Genomic DNA, 23,692 nt, shown 5'->3' with positions numbered 1-23,692 from the left:
AACATTCCATAAACTTCTATTCTAATCAGATTTTGTTCATTTAAATAGGTCACCACTAAAAGCCTAAATCGTTTGGTCTCTTAAGTACGCTGCACAAAATTAAATTATTTACCTGGGTTTGTTTCAACGGCACTTCAGTCTGCTTCATTATTTTTTCAGCCCCTCATTTTGTGCTTTCTGCTTTGCCCAGCCGATACGCCAAATGGGCATCCAACTCTGTCTTCTCAGCTTCACCCAACGTTTCCTCTGTAAACTTGAGCAAACCAAGAAGACTAAAGTTAAAATTTTCACATTGGCATTTTCAAACACAAAAATGACGCTGTGAGTTGCAATTTCACATCAAAATCCCACTTGCTATACTTGCAAGCAACTGAATCGCATCCAACAGCTGGAAAATTGCAAGAGAACTGCTTGGTTAAAGCAAAGACTCCACCAAGTCACCCCATTAAAGGTCTCCAAGTTAACAACAGATAGCAACCTGAAAGTTAAATACAAACATCTGTATCAGGAATATTAACGGGCTTTAAAAAAAAAAATCACTTCCACTATTGAAAGAAAACTCCTCAAGGAACATCAGGCTCTTGTTGAACAATTCCTGTTGTATTGCTCAAAATGGTTTGAATCTTGATTTCAAGCAGAGTCATTTGGTGAGATTGTTGGTCCAGAACAAACGCTGACCACACACTCCCTTAAATACCTGCAAAGACTTGGTTCAGCTCTGCTCCATGCTAAAGCTATCAAGCTTTTCTGAAGAGATAACAAACTTCAGATGCTGGTACATTGAGTCACAAAAACACTAATGCTTCCCTGAACAACACAACAAGAACCTTCCCGATTGGTAAATATCAACAAGACATAATATCATTTAACTGTTGTGTTTGTGTCGTTGGAGAATTCCCTTTCCATTCAATCAGAATTAGAGTTTTGGGTGCTGTATTTGAGAAAAGATGTGTTGGTGTTGGAGAAGGTCAGAGATGATTTACTGGAATGATATCAGGAATGAAAGGGTTAGTGTATGAGGAACAATTGTCGACTCTTCGACTGTACTAGTTGGAGTACAGAAGGATAAAGGGGTCCTCAGAGGTATTTCAAATGCTGGAAGGCCTGGACAGAATACATATGGGAAATATGTTTCCCATGATAGGGTATTCTAGGACAGGAGAGCATAATTTCAGGATAAAAGGGTGTCAATTTAAAACAAATGTGGAAAAATTGATTTTGTCAATGGGTCGTGAAACCCACGTGAGGTCATTGGGTGTATTTAAGGCAGAGATTAACAGGTATTTGATACGTCAAGGAATTAAGGGTAATGGGGAGAGAGCTGGGCAGTGTGGCTGAGTGGAAGAATGGTGGAACAGACTCGACGGGCCTACTTCTGCTCCTATATCTTGTGATCTTTCTCCAGCTGGAGACCTCGTCAACCCTCCTCATGTATTCCATTCTTAGAAAACATTCTGCATCGTGGTTTTATGTCACGTGAACCCATTTCTGATTGAATCCCATGTTACAAATAACCCAATGCAAATTCTGCATTGAGAGGACTGCAGCTTCCTCTTTTTAAAAATTGTTATGGAGCAGCTCAAATGAGATTTCTTGCTTCTTTTTTTGAAAGGGTTAAAATAGAATCAAATAAAATAGGAGAGGGAAAAGCAGAAGAATTTATGTACAAGTGGGAATCAAAATTAATGGTTGGTGATAAAGATACACAATTGTTGAAACACTTGATTAATATATGGAATAAAATAAATGATGTAATTGGTGTAAGTGGATGTACATCACCCAGAATGGCTTTGATTCAAAATCCTCGTATCCTCGTATCTTCAGGATCATCAATTGCTGGATAGCTGGTTTCGTAAGGGGATTATAAATGTTGAAGATTGTTATGAAAGGGGTCAATTAATGTCATTTGAGCAACTGAGAAATAAATATCGTATAACTCATCGCAATCTTTTTTGCTATTTCCAACTAAGAGCATATTTTTTTTTAAATTTTTTTATAATCTTTTATTTTTCACACCATAAACCACATTAACCATGATACACATTTTTTCCTTTTCACACATATACAATGTCATTTTCTCCCCCCCCCTCCCTCCTCCCCATCCACCCTCCCCACCTCCCCCCTCCCGTCCATTTAAGGTATAAAATCTAGGATACATTAAACCAGTCAGACAATGTTGTCATTCAATAAATATACACCAGAAATTCCACTGAGTCCATTCTTTTCATTTCCTTTTCCTTCCGTTAACTTAGGTAGTGATTGTCCCCGGTAGGTTTTCGCTATTGTGTTTAATATAAGGCTCCCATATTTGTTCGAATATTTCAATATTATTTCTTAAACTATATGTTACTTAGGAGAAAGATCTCTGGATTCTTTGGTATATTGTTTTCTGTTATTTTATTTAATATCTGATTGAGATCTTCCCAAAATTTTTCAACTTTTTCACATGTCCAGATTGCATGAATTGTTGTTCCCATTTCTTTTTTTACATCGAAAACATCTGTCAGATACTGTTGGGTCCCATTTATTTAACTTTTGAGGTGTAATGTATAGCCTGTGTATCCAGTTATATTGTATCATACGTAACCTCATATTTATTGTATTTCTCATCATTCCAGAGCATAACTTCGCCCATGTTTCCTTTTTTTATCTTTATATTTAAATCCTGTTCCCATTTTTGTTTAGTTTTACCATTTGTTTCCTCATTCCCCTTTTCTTGCAGTTTAATATACATATTTGTTATAAATCTTTTGATTATCATTGTATCTGTAATCACATATTCAAAGTTACTTCCCTCTGGCAAACTCAAACTGCTTCCTAATTTATCCTTCAAGTAGGATCTCAATTGGTAATATGCCAGTGCTGTATCTTGAGTTATATTGTATTTATCTTTCATTTGTTCAAAGGATAATAATCTATTTCCTGAAAAACAATTTTCTATTCTTTTTTCTCCTATTCTCTAAAGGAAAGGTTATCTATTGTAAAAGGGAGTAACTTGTTTTGTGTCAATATTAGTTTTGGTAATTGATAATTTGTTTTATTTCTTTCTACATGAATCTTCTTCCAAATATTGAGTAGATGATGTAATACTGGAGAACTTCTATGTTGTACCAATTTTTCATCCCATTTATATAATATGTGTTCAGGTGTCTTTTCCTCTATTTTATCTAATTCTAATCTAGTCCAATCTGGCTTTTCCCTTGTTTGATAAAAATCTGATAGGTATCTTAATTGTGCGGCTCTACAATAATTTTTAAAGTTTGGCAGTTGTAAGCCTCCTTGTTTATACCATTCTATTAATTTATCTAGTGCTATCCTCGGTTTCCCCCCTTTCCATAAAAATTTCCTTATTATTTTCTTTAACTCCTTGAAGAATTTCTCTGTCAGTTGTATTGGCAATGCCTGAAATAGGTATAATATCCTTGGAAAAATGTTCATTTTAATACAGATTATCCTTCCTATTAGTGTTAATGGTAAATCTTTCCAATGCTCTAAATCATCCTGTAATTTTTTCATTAGTGGATAATAATTGAGTTTATATAGTTGGCCGAGATTTTTGTTTATTTGTACACCTAGGTATCTTATTGCTTGCATTTGCCACCTAAATGGTGATTCTTTTTTAAATTTTGAGAAATCCGCATCATTCATAGGCATTCCTTATAAAGAGGAATTGTTAAAAAAATTATTTGATGATGTCCTCTTTATTACAAGTAGGAACTTTTAAATGAGAAGTTCAAAAGTTGAGACAAAGGTGGGAAATGGATCTGAATATTGTAATTGGTTGGCAAATATGGGGAGATCCATATCAGGATCTCAATGCAAGACATAAATTAGTTCAGTATAATTGTTTCTACATCAGTCATGTAGCAGATGTCAGCAAGGATTTTCTCTGAAAGCTGCACCTGGAGTCAGGTGACTCAGGCTATTGGATTTGAAAACCTCCTCAGGAAACTGATTTTGCAATAGAAACATAGAAGATAGGAGCAGGAGTAGGTCATTCGACCCTTTGAGCCTGCTCCGCCATTCAACGAGATCATGGCTGATCTTAAAGTTCAATACCCCGTCCCCGCCTTCTCTCCGTAACCTTTAATACCCTTATACTGAAGAAATAGATCTAATTCCCTCTTAAATATATTTAATGAACCTGCCTCTACTGCCCTCTGTGGCAATGAATTCCACAGATTCACCACCCTCTGGGTAAAGAAATTCCTCCTCATCTCGGTCCTAAATGGTTTGCCTATTATCCTCAAACCATGGCCCCGGGTTCTGGATTTTCCCACAATTGGAAACATCCCATCTGCATCCATTCTGTCCAGTCCTGCCAGAATTTTATATGTCTCTATGAGATCCCCTCTCAATCTTCTAAACTCCAGCGAGTACAATCCCAATTTGCGCAATCTTTCCTCATAAGTCATTCCTGCCATTCCAGGTATCAGCCTGGTGAATCGCCTCTGAACTCCCTCCATTGCAAGAACATCCAAAACTGCACACAATACTCCAGGTGTGTTCTCACCAAGGCCCTGTACAGCTGCAGTAAGGTATCCTTGTTCCTATCCACAAACCCTCTTGATATGAAGGCCACATACTATTTGCCTTTTTAACCGCCTGCTGTACCTGCATGCTCGCCTTCAGAGACTGGCGTACAAGTACCCCTCGGTCTCTCTGCACTTCCCCATCTCTTAATCTATTGCCATTCAAATAGTAATCTGCCCTCCAGTTTGTATTACCAAAATGGATAACCTCACATTTATCCACATTGTAGTGCATTTGCCATGTATCTGCCCAGTCCCTCAATTTATCCAAATCACACTGGAGCTTCCTGAATCCCACTTCCGTGCACACAACCCCTCCTAGCTTAGTGTCATCTGCAAATTTGGAGATATTACATCAAATCCCCTCATCCAGATCATTAATGTAAATTGTGAACAGCAGGGGTCCCAGTACAGATCCCTGTGGCACCCCACTGGTCACCGCCTGCCACTCAGAAAATGAGCCATTTATCCCAACTCTCTGTCTTCTACCTGCCAGCCAGTTCTCAATCCACATCAATACTTTGCCCCCAATCCCATGAGCCTTGATTTTGTAAGCCAGTCGTTTATGCGGGACCTTATCGAAGGCCTTTTGGAAGTCCAGGTACACCACATCCACTGGCTCTCCCCCATCTATATTACCTGTCACTATCTCAAAGAATTCCAATAGATTTGTCAAGCACGATTTACCTTTTGTAAATCCATGTCGACTCTATCTGATCCCTTCTCTGCTAGTCATATGCTCCGCTATTACATACTTAATAATGGATTCCATCATTTTGCCCACTACTGATGTAAGGCTCACCGGCCTAAAATTCCCTGCTTTTTCTCTACCCCCCTTTTTAAATAGTGGGGTAACATTAGCTACCCTCCAATCCATGGGTACTGATCCTGAGTCTATCGAGTTCTGGAAAATAATTCTTAAAGCATCTGCTATCTGAATGGCCACTTCCTTGAGTACCCTACGATGTAGATTATCAGGTCCTTGGGATTTATCTGCCTTCAATCCCATCAATTTCCCCAAGACCATGTCCTTAGAGATACTGATTTCTTTCAGTTCCTCCCTTGCATTAGTCTCTATGTTTTCCAACATCCTTGGGAGGTTATTTGTATCCTCTCTTGTGAAAACAGAATGAAAGTAAGAATTTAATTGGTCTGCCATTTCCTTACACCCCATTATATATTCCCCCAATTCTGACTGCAAGGGACCTACTCTAAATTTCACCAATCTTTTTCTCTTGACATATTTATAAAAGCTTTTGCAGTCGGTTTTTATATTTGCCGCAAGCTTACTTTCATAATTTATTTTTGCTCTCTTGATCACGTGATCCAGGGGAGTTGTATTAATTCACTTCAATGCAGCATTTTGGATCTATTGACCAAAGTTCCACACTGCAGCAGTGAGGAAGGAATTCACAACTAGTTTTTCTTCTACAGTTACTTCTTACACCAGTGAAATTGAATAGAATAAAATCAGAATTATCACATCAATGTTTTAGGTGTGGTGAAGATATCGCAACTTTCTTGCATTCAACTTATCTTTGTCCTAATGCAAGATCTTTTTGGGGAGAATTACAATATTTATGGAACAAGTTATAGGAGATGTTTTTCCACAGAATCTGACCTTAATTTTATTAAGAAATATGGAAGGAACAAGGACCAAATTAAATCTATTAATATATCAATTGAAATTTGTTAAATTAACGTTAGCGGTGATGAGGACATGTAGTGAACTTACTTGGAAATCCCATATATTTTTAGGGATGCCAAGATGACAAGCAAAAATTCAAAGTTGTATTCCTTTGGAAAAAATTACATTTCGCTGAGAAATATATACTCTATGCTTTTGCAAATTTGGCACCTGAATATTCAAATATCAGGCTTCAATTTGTAATAATGCCCTTTCCATCCCTCTAGACATGTGAGATTCTCCTCTTAGTTAATTTTTATTCATTTAGATTTGTTAGATTTCTTCGCCACCGTGAACTCTGGGGAAGCGGACGACTAGGGCAGGGCACCAGAAAACAGAAAGACAACACCCCACCAACATCTCAGAAGCAGAGGATTCAATCCACGGGTCAGTGACTTAGGCAGCAGACCAGTGGGGGGTTCTGCAGCTGAAAGACCCACATAGGTGGCAGGCTGTTGGTGACTTGAGGAGAGGAACCCACGCAGGCTGTGGGCTTCTGGACAAAGCAGTCAAGGAACTCACACCAGGCTGTGGATTGCTGGAGACTGGGTCAAAACTGGCTAAAAGGGTGTCAGGTATCAGACCTGGGATACGAGTGAGTGCTAAATGGTTCCTAATTATGTCAGAGGTTCAAAACTGGAGCATACATCTGTGAGCATTAAAAAAGAATCCACAGACCCTCAGTGACTTGGCCCAGGGTTTGGGGTGGTGGGGTGGGGGGAGCACTCAGACTTTCTCTGACTGCAAGAAGCATTTCAGGAAATTTCTGCCAGAGGTAAGTCTGTCTGCTTAAGAGCAAGAAAAAAGCAATTTTGTGTGACATGACACTTTTTAATTACATGACAGTAAATTGTCTCCTGAAATAGAGAGAGGTTCAAGTTTCAAACTATTACAAACTCCACTCAACAGATTATACCTCTTCCCACTTTTTGTTTTTGCAAGGACACCATTGATTTTATCACAGCTCTTCTGCTGCATCTGTCCTGTGACAGATTATGTATTTTACATTGTATATAGAGATGTTTTTGAAAGAGATGGATTGGAGGAGTCATTTAGGTCACAAACAAACACATGCACTGCACAAAACAGCTCTTATTTAAAATACAAGAGCTTTGTTGAGAGTGAGTCATTCAGGTGCCGAGAGTCTTTACAAAGACAAAACAAGGAGACTGTTTTGCTAAAGAATTTCAAAAGCAGGCGTAAATGGATTATTGTTTTAAAGCAACAGATTAATGGACTCAGAAGTTTGGGTCCAGTGCAGTCATCTGGCTGATACCAGTTTGCTATTCTAAGAAGGTCATGTGGTTTTGCAAGCAGAGAAGAGAGACCAAATAGGCTTTTTCTAAGAGAGAGAGAGAGAGAGAGAGAGAGAGAGAGAGAGATGGCAAGCCAGCATCTTGTTTTTAAGACGGGTCATGAGTTCTCAGTTCAGCCTGTTGAAAAACAGGAAATGGCTGGCTAGAAATGATGTTTCACTTGAAATAAGGGAAACAAAAGGAAATCAATGGTGACCTGCAGAAGAGGTTATCATTTGGAAAACCCTTATGTGTCAAGGTTCTTTGGCAAGACACCAAAGTGGCTGATCAGAGGGAATCAGTTTATGTGTGTCCAATGAGCAGGAAATCCCTCTCTGAAACCAACAAGAGCTTTCCTGGAGGGTAAACATTTACTTTTAAGCACCAGAGCTTGGTGAAAATTCATAAATGGTGAATTCTATGCACAGTATAAGAATTGATAGACACCGGTGAACTTGGAGTTGTGTCAAAGAACTTTATGCCCATTAAATACACTAGCACTTCGAATTAGAAGGGGGTAATGGAAGGCTGTTAATAGTGATAAGTTAAAGTTTGATCCTGTTTTTTTTTAAAAAAGAAAATTAAAAGCAATGTTTGTTTAAGTATGAATGGTGTTATTGCTTAAAATCTGCCTGTGATGGAAAGTATTCTTGGACTGAATAGACATCTGGGCCAAATGGCTATTTAAAGACAATCTGTACATGATTGTACATCCTAAAGTACAATGACTACTTCTATCCACTAAAGATTGTTAAAGAGCAAGAATAGACAATACAATCACATAAAATTCCCATCCATACAGCACACGTATTAATGCACAGAACGATCACAACTCCTTATCAGTCAGGAAGGGCCTACACTTCCCAAGGAGCCTGAGAAAGTCAAGGCTAATGGCTCTCATCCTGAGATTTTACAGGAGCGCAGTTGAGTCTCGACCTTTGGATGGTCTAGTTGCTGGAAAGCATCAGACAGCAATGATGCAGAGTAGTGAGGATCACTGGGGTCTCCCTTTTTCTGTAGATGACATTTACTGGGAGTGTTGTTCAAATTGGGCTCAAGGAATAGTACAAAGACCATTTTGATCTAGTGAACAGCATGTTTAACCACGTCCATCATCAAAATCAGGAAAATAGCATCTTCCCACAGGCTGTGAGATGGATGAAAAGTATCCTGTAAGTGTGATCATCCTCCCAAATATTTATATATGTAGCGGATACTTCGATAGAGCTACTAAGGCAACACGTCCCGGGCTCCATGGGTCAAGGTGGGACATCATTTGTGAGTTTGCTGCAGATCCACGGGACCACAGGTTTAAATTAAGCCCTGTGAGTGTCCTGCACCTTCCGGCAGGGGAAATCACAGATCAACGTGCCATTCCTCGACACGCAGGACCATGTGCATGCAGTCAATTAAATGGATGAGTTCCCAGCTGTCTGCCTTATGATTTCATGTGCCCGCCATAGAACCTGGCTCTCTCGGCCCGCTACATAGTTGATACACACCCCACCCCCCACCAGAACCGTCGCCAGAAAGTAAAACACCAGTTGCATGCACTTTAGGTGGACACCCTCATCGTCTCGGCTGGGGGCAATGAAAGGGTGAAGCGGGATCCAAATGGGCAGAGGTTTTGTCTGTCCCAACTAAACAGCTGCAAATGTCCCCCAATGTCTAAAGTATACGCAAACCCATTCTTCTTTACCACGTGGAAAAGGCCCTCATATGGTCATTGTAACAGCACTCCTGGGTCCTGTCTGTGCACAAAAACAAAATCAGCATCCAGGAGTGGTGGGGTACATTCTGTTAAGGGGATCCAAGCCAGTGGGTAGGAAAAGCTTTGCTGATCGTGATACCATGTCGAAGCTGTGGAAGGAAGTTCAGATCAGAGTTGGTTGTGAAATGAATGCCCCATGAAACTGTAAGGACCGTACAATAAACGATCTCTGCGGACAATGCAGACATATCTTACTTTGGAGCTGTGCGCACTCCCAAAAGAATGCATGGCAACTCATCAACCTAATTGGGACCAGTGAGTCGGGCCTTAAAAGTGGACTTAAGTTGCTGGTGGGAACGTGGGTGAATTGTGTTCCGCGGATTGAATTAATGTGGAAAAACCAAATCTAGCCATCCAGTTGACGATGAATGCTCTGGCCCTTGTCTCAGTGTCACTGGATGGCAACGGGACGGCCTCTGACCAGCACGTGAAATGTTCTACAACTGTTAGAATGTATCTCATGTTTTGAGATTCTGGCAATGGTCCAAGTAGGTCTACATGCACGTGTTCCAACTGTCTGCATACCGTCGGGAAATGTTGAAGAGGTGCCTTAGTGTGGCACTGAATTTTGGCAGTCTGGCAGGAGGTACAGGTGCAAACACATTGCACAACGCCTTTTCTCAGTCCATGCTATACATATTTATTTGACATGCACTTGACAAATGTTCTGATGGACGGATGAGATCAGCTGTGTATCTGGTCAATAAGGTGTTTCCTCCAAGATGCAGGAAACATTGGTCTAATGTAGCCCAAAGACATGTCACAAAGTAAGGTTGGCCACCCAGTTGTGCTGCCCTCTGCTGTATGTCCAGGTTAGTAATGGCCGTACTGTATGCCTGAACATCGGGGTCCATTGCCTGGATACTGGCTAATTCAGAAATATCAATGTCACCCTGAATATGATATATAGTCGGTCTGGACAGCATATTCGTGATGACATTGTTTTTACCAGATGTTATCCAAGTAGATCTAAGGGAACTCTAAATCTCTGCCCAAAGTGTCTATAACCCGCTGGCAGGTTTGAACAGCATTCTTCAACTCAAGTGGCATCCTAAGACATTCAAAAAGCCCAGAAGGGGTAATAATCACCATTTTAGGGATGTCTTCCTTATGGATGGGATCTGATGGTATCCTATGACAAGATCAACCTTGGAGAAAGCACAGAAATTGTGCAGATGGGAGGCAAAATCTTGCATATGAGGGACGTTAAGACAGTGGGTCTTATCCTGAGATATGGTCTGCTGGCCTTCATAAATCATAGCATAGACTAGAGTATAGCTGGAAAGTGATGCTGCAACGGTTTAAGGCATTGGTGAGGCCAGGTTTGGAGAATTGTTTTCAGTTCTGGTCTCCAAATATAGAAATGAAATAGATAACGTGGTGAGGGTGCAGAAAAGATTTACAAAAATGTTACGTGGCTTACAACATCTCGAGTACAGAGAAAGATTAAGGAGACAGTGACTTTATTCATTGGAGCGTAGATGGATGAAGGGGGTTATGATAGAGGTAGTCAAAATTATGAAAGGAATAGATAGACTAGACGTGAGTCGACTCTTTCCCCTGAGGGCAGGGGAGGTTGGAACAAGAGGGCATGAGTTCAAGGTAAGGGTGCAAAACTGTAGGAGGAATGTTAGAGGATGTTTCTTCACTCAGAGTGGTGGCAGAATGGAATGATCTTCCAGAAGAGATAATTGCGGCAGGGTCCTTTCTGTCATTTAAGAGAAGGTTGGATGTGTCGATGGATATGAGGGGGTTGGAGGGATATGGCCAGAGTGTTGGAGAGGAAAACTAGTGGAGTTGTTCATGTGAACTGGCACAGACTAGAAGGGCCAATATGACCTGTTTCCGTGCTGTAAACAGTCATATGGTTATATGCGCTGGGCTCCACAGGACAAGGTGGGACCTCATTAAGAGTTTGCTGCCGGCAGGTTTGAATTAAGCCCAGTGAGTATCCCAAGCTTTCCGGCAGGAGACTCAAAAATTCGAAAAGATGAATTAACTATTTCCATGAACCCTCCACTTTTACGTCTATTTTTCTAAATCTACTCCATAATCTTTGTAAGGTGAGCCTGGTGGGCAGCTCGCTTCTTTGCCAGCAGCTCCTGGATTTCCTGGCTGTTTTCGTCAAACCAGTCCTTGTTTTTCCTGGAGGAGAAGCCCAGTACCTCTTCAGTGGATTGCAGTATGGTAGTCTTCAACTGATCCCAGAGGGTTTCAGGGGACGGGTCCGTGAGGCGGGTTGCATCGTCGAGCTTTGCTTTGAGGTTTGCCTGGAAGTTTCCTCTCGCTTCGTCTGACTGCAGGTTTCCAACATTGAACCTCTTTCTGGGGGCTTTATTGTTCCTGGGCTTTGGTTTGAAGTGAAGTGGTTTGAAGACAAAGCCGTCCTGTCCAGAGAAGAAACAAGCCTTCCGTCGCGCATGCAGCCATCTTTAGCGCAAACTCCGGGAGATCCAAAATGAGTGGTGGACTAGCCTCGCCAAATGAACCCAGCTCAGCGCGGACATTGGCGACTTCAGGGGTTTCTACGAGGCTCTAAAGGCTGTGTACGGCCCCTCACCCCAAGTCCAAAGCCCGCTGCGCAGCTCAGACGGCAAAGTCCTCCTCAGCGACAAGATCTCCATCCTCAACCGATGGTCAGAACACTTCCAATCTCTTTTCAGTGCCAACCGCTCAGTCCAAGATTCCGCCCTGCTCCAGCTCCCTCAACAGCCCCTAAGGCTAGAGCTGGATGAGGTTCCCACCCTGGATGAGACATACAAGGCAATCGAACAACTGAAAAGTGGCAAAGCAGCAGGTATGGATGGAATCCCCCCAGAAGTCTGGAAGGCTGGCGGCAAAACTCTGCATGCCAAACTGCATGAGTTTTTCAAACTTTGTTGGGAACAAGGTAAACTGCCTCAGGATCTTCGTGATGCCACCATCATCACCCTGTACAAAAACAAAGGCGAGAAATCAGACTGCTCAAACTACAGGGGAATCACGTTGCTCTCCATTGCAGGCAAAATCTTCGCTAGGATTCTACTAAATAGATTAATACCTAGTGTCGCCGAGAATATTCTCCCAGAATCACAGTGCGGCTTTCGCGCAAACAGAGGAACTACTGACATGGTCTTTGCCCTCAGACAGCTCCAAGAAAAATGCAGAGAACAAAACAAAGGACTCTACATCACCTTTGTTGACCTCACCAAAGCCTTCGACACCGTGAGCAGGAAAGGGCTTTGGCAAATACTAGAGCGCATCGGATGTCCCCCAAAGTTCCTCAACATGATTATCCAACTGCACGAAAACCAACAAGGTCGGGTCAGATACAGCAATGAGCTCTCTGAACCCTTCTCCATTAACAATGGCGTGAAGCAAGGCTGTGTTCTGGCACCAACCCTCTTTTCAATCTTCTTCAGCATGATGCTGAACCAAGCCATGAAAGACCCCAACAATGAAGACGCTGTTTACATCCGGTACCGCACGGATGGCAGTCTCTTCAATCTGAGGCGCCTGCAAGCTCACACCAAGACACAAGAGAAACTTGTCCGTGAACTACTCTTTGCAGACGATGCCGCTTTAGTTGCCCATTCAGAGCCAGCTCTTCAGCGCTTGACGTCCTGCTTTGCGGAAACTGCCAAAATGTTTGGCCTGGAAGTCAGCCTGAAGAAAACTGAGGTCCTCCATCAGCCAGCTCCCCACCATGATTACCAGCACCCCCACATCTCCATCGGGCACACAAAACTCAAAACGGTCAACCAGTTTACCTATCTCGGCTGCACCATTTCATCAGATGCAAGGATCGACAATGAGATAGACAACAGACTCGCCAAGGCAAATAGCGCCTTTGGAAGACTACACAAAAGAGTCTGGAAAAACAACCAACTGAAAAACCTCACAAAGATAAGCGTATACAGAGCCGTTGTCATACCCACACTCCTGTTCGGCTCCGAATCATGGGTCCTCTACCGGCACCACCTACGGCTCCTAGAACGCTTCCACCAGCGTTGTCTCCGCTCCATCCTCAACATCCATTGGAGCGGTTACATCCCTAACGTCGAAGTACTCGAGATGGCAGAGGTCGACAGCATCGAGTCCACGCTGCTGAAGATCCAGCTGCGCTGGATGGGTCACGTCTCCAGAATGGAGGACCATCGCCTTCCCAAGATCGTGTTATATGGCGAGCTCTCCACTGGCCACCGTGACAGAGGTGCACCAAAGAAAAGGTACAAGGACTGCCTAAAGAAATCTCTTGGTGCCTGCCACATTGACCACCGCCAGTGGGCTGATATCGCCTCAAACCGTGCATCTTGGCGCATCACAGTTTGGCGGGCAGCAACCTCCTTTGAAGAAGACCGCAGAGCCTACCTCACTGACAAAAGGCAAAGGAGGAAAAACCCAACACCCATCCCCAACCAACCAATTTTCCCCTGCAACCGCTGCAATCGTGTCTGCCTGTCCCGCATCGGACTTGTCAGCCACAAACGAGTCTGCAGCTGACGTGGACTTTTTACCCCCTCCATAAATCTTCGTCCGCGAAGCCAAGCCAAAGAAGACTCCATAATCTAGAAATCTTTACTTAACCCAACCCACATTTCTTCTCCCATTCAAAGCACTCAGCAATATACCAAGGCAGTAAAATAAAAACTCAATACTGGAAATACTCAGCAGGTCATCTACTGGAAAAATAATTGGAGTTAAAACCTTCAGGTCGATAACCTTTCACTGGGATTCAGAAAGAAGATCAAATTAACCTGATTCTCTTTGCTGAGAAAAAAGAAGAGGGGAAATAACAAATTCAATATGTGGGATGAAATGCCCGAGCAGCAGAAATGGCAGTGGTGCTGGATGAGTGGAGTCGACTCGCTGATCAGCACATCTGTCTGGATGGAGGGGTAAAGGATAAACAAGACAAACGTGATGCCGTCACTGTGACGGACCCAATTGTGAAGGAAAAATTTTGCTTGAGAAAAATTGTCATTGGTCCATTTCCTCTAGAGTTATGAAACCACACGCAGAATAAGTCAATGACGTACAATTAAAACAGTGGTTTTCAAACTTTTTCTTTCCAATCACATTCCACCTTAAGTAATTCCTTACTAACAGAGCTCTTCTGGCACAAGGATTAAGTGGAATATGATCCAGGGGGTGGGGGTGTGGAGGAGGAGTTTGAAAATCACTGCTCGAGATGAAAATGATTCTCCATCTCCGTTTTAAGCAGACATCCTTTTATTCTGAGGTTGTTCCCACTGGTCCTACACTCTCCCAGTACTGGCAAAATTCTCTCTATCCAGCCCTTTCACTATTCATCAGATTTCAATAAGGTCCTGCCTCATCCTTCTAAACTCGGGCGAGTACAGGCCCAGAGCCATCAAATTATTCCTCTCATCCCCAGGGTCATTCTTGTAAACCACCTCTGGGCCATCACATCCTCTCTTAGAAATGAGGCCTAAAATTGCTCACAACACTTACGAGATCAGGACAACCAAAAGGTGGTCACGTGAGGGAAGACAGCTGCAGGGCTGCCTAGAGTTCATGGATTGGATGGTGTTCAAGGAGTCAGCTGAGGGGAGGTTGGGAGGGGGGGGGGGTCGTGGATACTTTAGGGCATTAACCCAGCAAGCAAGTCCTTGCCCATAATCCAACATTCTGTTTTAAACGAACCCAGGTAAGATGTTCCTTAACCAGTTTGATTGATGCTCTTCCACCAGGAAGAGATAGATTGTGAAGGGAAAATCTCCTGCCTCATAGCTGCCCACACAAATAGCCTAGTCCTTCCTGTTGGGGGAAAAAAATCAGACCAACATTTCAGCCGATTCATCCAGGGTCACATCTTGAAGATGGAGACCAGAGTTGATCTGGTTACACCGGATGAAATCGGGATCAGTGCACCGTACATGAGCCATGGCATTGAAATTGATGTCAGTAGTTGTATGTAATGTCGCACCTGGATTGGGCACCAATTCGCTTTCTCTCAGCTGTCACGTGTGTCTGATGAAAATTGAAGGATGAAGTGCAAGTGCTGAATCTCCCTCGGCAAGTAGAGATACAGTATGCATAAGAGGCTGGTGGTCTGTACACATGGTCAAAGGATGACCTTCCAATAAAAAAGCTGAAATATTGGATTGGAAATTGGGATTCATGAGGGAATTACAAAGAAACATTTCCAAATTGTATCTTCTACTTCAAGAGGAATCTCCAAATCCAGACTTGAATAAATCAAAAGAAAGATGGGAATTGGATTTGGGAACTGAAATTGACCCTTTTTGCTGGTCTGACATTTGTTGGGACAGTAATTAATGTTTTTGATAGATTAGTTAATAATAACTTATTCATCAATTATATTTAATGGCACATCAATTAATTTATTCCTAATTTTTCAAATTCATGTTTTAGATCTGAATCCCATCTTAAAATTGATTGTGGGGAAATGCAAAATTGTATTCCCTTAGCAAAGGTGACTTATAATATTAGAACTGGGTATGATACCTACTTCAAAATATGGAAACCATATTTAGATATGGGTTTGGATATCTAATGTATTCACTTCTCCACCCCACCACCACTTTTCTTTCATCTTAATGGTTGAACCTTATCATGTTGGTTTAATTCTACTATTTTATTAATATCCTGCCTTTCCTTTTGGGAGGGAATAGTAATCACAGGAGCTTGGCACCTAGATCTGTATTTTTTTCTTTTATACTTTTTTTCTCTTCTCACTTTTATGTACAGTACAACATTTATTTTTTTTATTCTATTTTGATCATTGAACGTATCATTTGGATACGATTCTATTATTATATTGAACTGTATACAAAACGATAAATATATATTTTTTAAAACAGAAACGTTTCACTGCGAGATAGATATCTAAGAGTTCTTGCCCAAATGTACTATACTTTGCCTGAGCCGGTGACCGCTTGGCTGAAAAAAAACACCAAAGGTTCCAATTGCCCACAGACTAGTTGTTCGAACACTGCTCCCACAGCACTGACAGATGCATCTGTTGTAAGAGTGCAAGGCCTTGGGCATTTGATGTACAAGCTTAGTGACATTTGCAAGAACAGTGTTAACATCATGGAAAGCATATACAAAGTTAAGGTCTTTTTGAAGCAGACATCAGATCCTTTGAGTCGTTCAGCAAGAGGTAATAGAGATGCTGTGGCATTCACCAGGGAACAGCAATAAAAATTCCTCATACCTAAAAACCATCACAATTGGCCAACCTTAATGGGGGGTGGAAATTCTCAAAATTCACGCACTTCTCATTCATCAGGCAAAATACCATGTTGCATAACTCTAGGTCCCAAAAATACAAGATCCAAAGCACCAGAAAGACTTTCCTGGGATTGATCACGATGCCACATTCCTCAAGCCTCGGAAACAATGAGATAAGGTGGCTCTTGTACTCCTCTTCATCCACACTTACAACCAGAATTTCCTCGATCAACATAAGCACCAAACAAACCCAAGGCCAGTGAGTTCGTGGTCCATGAAGCACTGGAATGTCTGAGCTGCATTCCATAGACCGAATGGTATTCTCAGAAACTCAAACAGGCCGAACGGGAGCAGCACAGCTGTCTTCGTGACATCCGAAGACTCAAATGGAATCTAATAGTAAGCATGTACTAGATCTATTTTAGCAAATGCATATTTGCCGTGGAGGTTTGCTGAGAAGTCTTGTAAATTTGAAATATTGTATCAGTCAGGCACGGTGGAATTGTTCAGGCGACAATAATCTCTGCAAGGTCGCCAATCCCTAGTATTTTTCAGAACCATATGCAACCGTGAAGCCCAGCAGCTGTCAGATCTGTGGACTACGCCCAACTCTTGCCAATCCAATCTTGCGATTTTAAGATAATCTGGGGGCATTACGACCTGCGTCTCAGACCCTGCCTTTATATGGTGGCTTATTGCATGTCTGTACACCGTTACGATGGGGTCACGAGGCGAGGAAAACACTTGAGCAAGGCTTGGAAAGGGCAGGAATCAGGTTGAAGGCTTGTCAGGCAGCAGATGGCATTGGAAGGACAACAAATGCAGCTCACTTGCATTCAAGAGCTGCAATCCACACAACAACGTTTTTTCAAATACATCACGGAAAAATGTGACAAGAAATCCACTCCCAAAATGGAATTTTCCACATTTACAACTGAAAAACCACCCAAAAAGATTGCAAGACAGAAATGAAGCACGAGTAACCTGTGGCCATGTTTGAAAAAGAGAATCATTTGTAGCTGAAAGAACACATGACATATTAGAAAGACTATGTTCCTCATGGGTTGGAGGGACAGGCACCGCTCCAAAGTGACAGATAGTTTTGGAGTTTTACAAAGAGATGTCAAACTAATAACCTACTCTAACAACTGCCAAGAATTTTTCCATTTTTCTCAGTTGCCTTCAATAAACTCTCTCAAATGAGAAGAAGGTCTCAAGACAAAGGACAGAACCAGGCCACAAGTCCCCTCGAGTCTGCTCCATAAACCGACACGAAATCACTTTGCACTCCTTCCAATTTCCGGACTTTTCCCATATCCCTTAATGCCCTTACTAATGAGATACTTGTCTATTTCTTGTTTAAATATGCCCAGTGATCTGGCATCCACTGCTGTATGAGGCAATAAGTTCCACAGCTCCATGACACTCTGGCGAAAGAAGTTCCTCCCAATCTCTGTTTTGGATGGATAACCTCTAATTTGCTTGTCCTCGACTCACCCACCAAGGGAAACATCTTACCCGCGTCCACCCTATCTAAACCTTTCAAAATACAAAATGTCTCCATGAGCTTTCTTTTTTAATTTCCGATACCCCAATGACTACAATCCAAGAGCTGTCAAACACTCCTCGTACATTATATTTTGTATTCTGGGAATCATCCTCATCATTCTCCTCTGCACCCTCTCCAACAACATCACATCCTTTCTCAGATAGGGGGCCCAAAACTGCACCCAGTACTCAAAAGGAGGTCTCACCAGTGCCCCATAGAGCCTCATTAACATCTCTTTTCCCTTGTACACTATTCATCTTGAAATGAATGCCAACATAGCATTCGCTTTCTTCATTACCAATTTCACCTGGTCATTAACTTTTAGTTTTCCTTGCACAAGGACACCCAGGTCCCTTTGCACATCCAAGGTCTGAATTTTCATCCCATCCAAATAGTATGCTTCCTGTTTATTTCCACTGCCAAAATGTACAACTGTACATTTCTCGGTGTTAAATCTCACCTGCCATCATTTTGCCCAGTTTCTTAATCTGTCAATATCCTTCTGCAACTTTACGGTTTCTACGTTTCCTACTCTGTCCCCTATCTTGGTGACCTCCGCAAATTTGGCCACAAAACCATTTAAACCACAATTCAAATCATTATTTTATTTTTCCTTGGAATATATCTATCCTGCATTCCTTTTATGACTGCCACATGCCAATCCAGAATTGATCATGACTGAACCTGAACATGTTTATTGTGATAAACATCTTCTAATAAATGTTCTGGGTTTAATTTTTAAAAATCTCGTTGTGGCTCCTCTTCATCAACTGTTTGGAAGCTGAATTCACAAAATTTTCCAAATATTTTTTCAGCAATAATTCTGTGGTACAGAGGATTACTCATCTTTCCTTGAGGTTAAAAGTTGCATTTTGATTTTCTTGTCTCAACTGAACATTGTACAAGGTGAAGGCTGATAAAAATGGATTCAGTAATGATGGCCTTTAACTTTACATTATTGCTGTGGCTACACAGCTTGAATGATAAACTGGTGTTTCTACAGGGAATTAACTCATGGAAATGTTCTAAATACATTCATTGGAGATAGACCTTTGTGAAAAGTTTATTGCCCATCGGCAACAATCCTTGAAAAGAGATGAATCATCACCCAACAGAGCATAATCCCATCTGTCAGCACATGGTCCATACACATCACCCATTATTCCCTCTTGTTCATGTGCCCAACCAAATGCCTCTTAAATCTTGGTGATTTCACCACTATCCTGGCAGCGTGGGCCAGAACCCCACCGCACTGTGCAAAAACCTGCCTCACTTCTCTCCTTTTCCCCTCTCATGTTCAATATAGGCATCGTAGTATTTTTACATCTCCCACAGGGGAGGGGGAAGAAGAAATCTACCTTCTCCAGGACTACAATAATTGGATAAATTTCAACCAGGTCATCACTCAGCTTCCAATGTTCCAGAGAAAACTATCCAAATTTGTCCAACCTCTCCCCAGAACCAATGCTCTATCCCAAGCAACCCCCTGATAAACTCTTTTTGTCATGCAGCAACTAGAAATACAGAAAACACTTGAAATGTGGTCTAACCACGTTTATACTTCATGCCCTGCTCAATGAAGAATACTTTCTTTAAAACCCTACACTTTTGTTGCCACTTTCAAGGAGCTCGCGCTTGCACCCCAAGATCCCTCATTGCAACACTACTACAACTCTTCTCAAAGTGCAAGACACTTGTCCAGATTAAACTCCATCTGCCATTTCTCTGCCCACATTTATAAGTCATCTGGTTTGGAAGGGAAAATATGAGGGGAACTGAGTGGATCAACAGGAGAGAGAAAACCTGGGGGGGTGTGGGCTGGTTACATGAACTTGGACAATTCCATATTCATACCATCGATTCACAAATTCAATAAGAGATGGTTCCTTTGTATTTGACCTCACCCAGACAATGGAGGAGGCAGAAGACAAAGGTCAGTGTGGGAATGGAATGGAACTTAAAACATCTTGTGACCATGAGCCAAGATGGCCATTGTGATCCAAGTGGAGGCGCTCAGCCAATCTGTCGTTTACTCTGGATTGGGTTTCTTGCCACAGAGGGCACGGACATGGTTGGAGGAGGTGAATTTGAAACTTACCCTTCATGAGAATCCCTGGATGGTGGTAAATGATGTAGATTGCAGGAGAAAATGCCCGAGGACTGGGAGGAATTAGGAATCTATAATTATTTCAAAGATCTTACTGCAAGATTCATCACCAACGAGGAGGAAGGCAGCTTCAGTCTATTCTCCATCTCAGAAAGATTTATGTAATAAACAAAACAATCTTTCAGTATAGCCAGAGGCAAAAGGGCTCTTAATTTAGTCTTACAATCAACAGACTTTGAAGTTACCCACCGTAAATGACTCAAAATTCAATTCTAGATTCACTTCTGGTGGAAGTATAAGAGCCAGTGGCTTGCTAAATCAGATGAGCCCTATTCTGAGTTTCCATTTTGACTTTCCCACCATCAAATGCAAGCCCCCGTTTTTTATCCCCAAGTATTTTCTAACCTTACCCACTTTGCAACCACACCTACCTGAAATTGGAACAAACAACAGCTAATTTTAACATGTATAAATCATATACAAAATAATTTACCCACATTTTCACATCACTGTCGCCACTGAGTGATAACTTGTGCCCGTCAGGAAACTGCACCAGCCACTAAAGGGTGCTATTTACCTTGGTGTTACTGACTCTTTTCCAGTGTTACTTTCAGACATAATGACATATTCAACATGCACAATATTTCTTTTCTGACTGACCAGAACTATCAGGCATTGTGTAAAAAAGAGAAAAGCTCGTCAACCAGGAGATACAAACACCTGACTGCAATGTTGCAGTGCACATTTGCTACATTATTGAAGTCTCACAGTGATTACAACAGATATTCAAAGTCAAGCAATAACAGAAATAACAGAATATTACAGCACGGTACAAGCCCTTTGGCCCACGATGTTGTGTTTATCTTGATATTTCTATGAAAAATATAATACCCTGTAGCAGCTACTGCGGTAGATGCTACTAAATAAAGGCAAACACATACAAAGGTAGTCAACTCAAGACTGGTTTATTGCAGACATACACAGACCTTTTATTCTTTGCCTGTCAATGAGAATATTAGTGAACACCTTCCGGTCCACAGGACCAGCTGGTTAAAGCTACGAGCCATTAGTGCCCCGTGCCTTTAGGCAGGGGCTTCATCTGATCCACTCACTGTACTTTGGTACCCAGCACTGTTTGCCCGCGACGTGTCAGGTAAGTCTGTGAACTGATGGTGGTGGTTTGTAATACTGCGCCGTGCATCCGCTCCAACCCTGTTTTTCTTTCACCCATATATGCCTGTCTAAGAGTCTCTTAAATGCTCCTTACATGATATTGTAATGGATAAATATATTTGGAGAATTTGGTAATATTTGGGATTTTGGTAAGATTTAGAGTAGGTTACATACATATACACACATACATTTTAAAACATCTTATTTGAAAGACTGAAGAAATATTGAAGATCTCTGGAGAATGTTATGCACATTCACAAGTAGGTGTTAATCGAACTGATGTCATAAAATGAATGACCATTGTTTGGAAATGGAGCCAGGATGGCTACAAGTACCTTTCGGCAGGCTGCTTACAGGAAAGTCACTCCTAGGTTTTGTTTATCTAACACTAGGTTAAGCAGAAGAAAGAACTCCTGTTGTTTGGAATAAGAGGAATGGAACTCTGTTGTAGCTTGCAGAAAGAAGTAACCATCTGGAAAACCCTAACGGGGCAAAGTTCATCAGTGAGACATTGAGGTGACTAATGGTGGTACCTCAGTTGTGGAAATCCTGGAACAACACATCTCTCTCTAAAAACCCTACAAGAACTACCCTGAGCGGTAAACATTTACCTTTCGAGCACCAAATCCTGGTGAAATTTATACACATTCCATTCTGTGCACAGTGGAATTGCCTGCATCCAGAGAACTTGGAAGAAAGAGAAGTAAGATTGAACTGTGAACCAAATCACTTTTGTTAAATTTAAACACATTACAAATATGTGCACTTAGAATTAAAAAGGGGTTAATTTGGGTTTGTTAAGTATAGAGTTAGGTTAAAGTTTAATTCTATTTTCATGATTAAATTTGATTAAAAATAACTTCTGTTTTAAAAACCACTTGTCTTGGTGAATGTCTCTCGCTGCTGGGTTTTGGGATCCTTTGGGCTCTTAACAATATCTGCTTGGATAAAGACATTGGGCCTGTTCAAAGTAGGAAATGGCTTCTACCAGCAGGAATTTCTAATTGATAAAAAAATATTGATAGGTGGCTGGCCACATACTTTTCCTAAAAATTAATACCCTCTCCCTCCCTAAACCACATTCAGCCCCGTGACATCTTTCTACGTTGCATTACTGGGACCACCAAGGACCTGACCCATTTCCCATCTCTCCTTGCAATGCCAATATGGCAGCTGCCATTAAGAACTGACAAATCACATTTTAATTCAGCAAGCAACATGAAGGTTATCCTGACATCCTGCTTAAAAGGAAGGGTCAACAAACCTTCCTAATTCTGTCACTTCATTTTTATTTTGCTTCCCATGGGGCATGAGCAAAAACTGTCCTATCCATTGGCTCACCAAATTATGAGTAAAATCATGATCCCTGTTCATGAAAACCCATAACTTTCAATGTTACACAGATATACTAGGAAGAATTCTGTAATAAAAGTGAATAAAACATTGAAAGAATTTCCCCCTTATCAACGCTGATATTGTAGCGCACCAGGCAACTGGGCAAGCAAAAAAGGCCAAATCACTGCAACACTCGGACAGTCCAAGATGGCACAGAGTCCCCTTTACCACTGAGAAGGAGCCTGGGCCTTGCACCATGTGCGGGCTGAGATGCCCTTCACTTCCGCGTAGCGGCCAGCCAGCTGGAGAGTGATGCTGGAAGTCAGGGGTACATCACCAGAAGTAGGTGGGCCAGTGAGCACACGTGGGGAATTTAAACCAGAAAAGCCAGTCTTTGTTTTGCACTCACCTTGGTGGGATGTCTCTTTATTTGGTAGCGCTGCCGCAGCGGATGCTACAAATGGATAACTTCTTACTTGCTGCAACCAAACAGGTCTGCAAGATACACCAACCTAAATAGAAAACATGACCAGAAATCCCAGAGATCATAAATTCAAAAGGATTGGTGAAATCTTTACTCTGTATTTTTAACACCAAAGTCCCTATATTTTTAAGGCATTCGATCAAGTAACTGAGAAACATTACATTTTAAACACATGGTACGTCAGGATCAGAAGGATTGGAGCATTATTGTTCAGGTGACACAACTTTAAAAAATAACATCTCGCTTTATGAAGAATGTGATACTACAACAGGAAAAACGGATGGAATCAGACACATTCTATGAGCATTGGGAAGCAAAAAATGGATTGGTTTTCCATCCCTTCCTCAGCGACCCAATGACCCCGACAGGTCCTCCCCGACCTGCGACCATAGTGTAGTCCAAAGGATCAATCAGACCCCACAATGGTCGCAATTCGGCGTTTTGCCCCCGTGCGAGGAGCCCTGAAGTCTTGTAGGAGTTTATAAACAGTAATTATTTTAATTAAAGGAGTTTAGTCCAAAGGTCCCACAATGGTCGCGTCGGGGGGGAGGGTGGGTCC

At 41.8% G+C, this 23,692-nt stretch overlaps 1 long non-coding RNA gene across 5 annotated transcripts in view; it reads right to left on the bottom strand.

Moving 5' to 3' along the window:
* The window catches only part of LOC138745171 (uncharacterized), a 30,738-nt gene extending 7,583 nt beyond the window's left edge, over positions 1-23,155 (bottom strand). The window contains exons 1-4 of one of the 5 annotated variants that reach the window (XR_011346089.1): positions 23,059-23,155; positions 21,926-22,001; positions 1,775-1,844; positions 113-253 (exon numbers count right to left, since the gene is read on the bottom strand). This is a non-coding gene — a long non-coding RNA (uncharacterized lncRNA). The remainder of the gene's footprint in view (positions 1-112; positions 254-1,774; positions 1,845-21,925; positions 22,002-23,058) is intronic. The other 4 variants (XR_011346087.1, XR_011346090.1, XR_011346088.1 and 1 more) reach the window with 4 other exon arrangements.
* Between the last annotated feature and the right edge of the window lie 537 nt (positions 23,156-23,692).

Source organism: Narcine bancroftii, chromosome 11, assembly GCF_036971445.1.
Source record: "Narcine bancroftii isolate sNarBan1 chromosome 11, sNarBan1.hap1, whole genome shotgun sequence".
NCBI lineage: Eukaryota > Metazoa > Chordata > Chondrichthyes > Torpediniformes > Narcinidae > Narcine > Narcine bancroftii.
The sequence above is the reverse complement of the archived record's forward strand: the minus strand, read 5'-3'. Positions and strand labels throughout refer to the sequence as shown.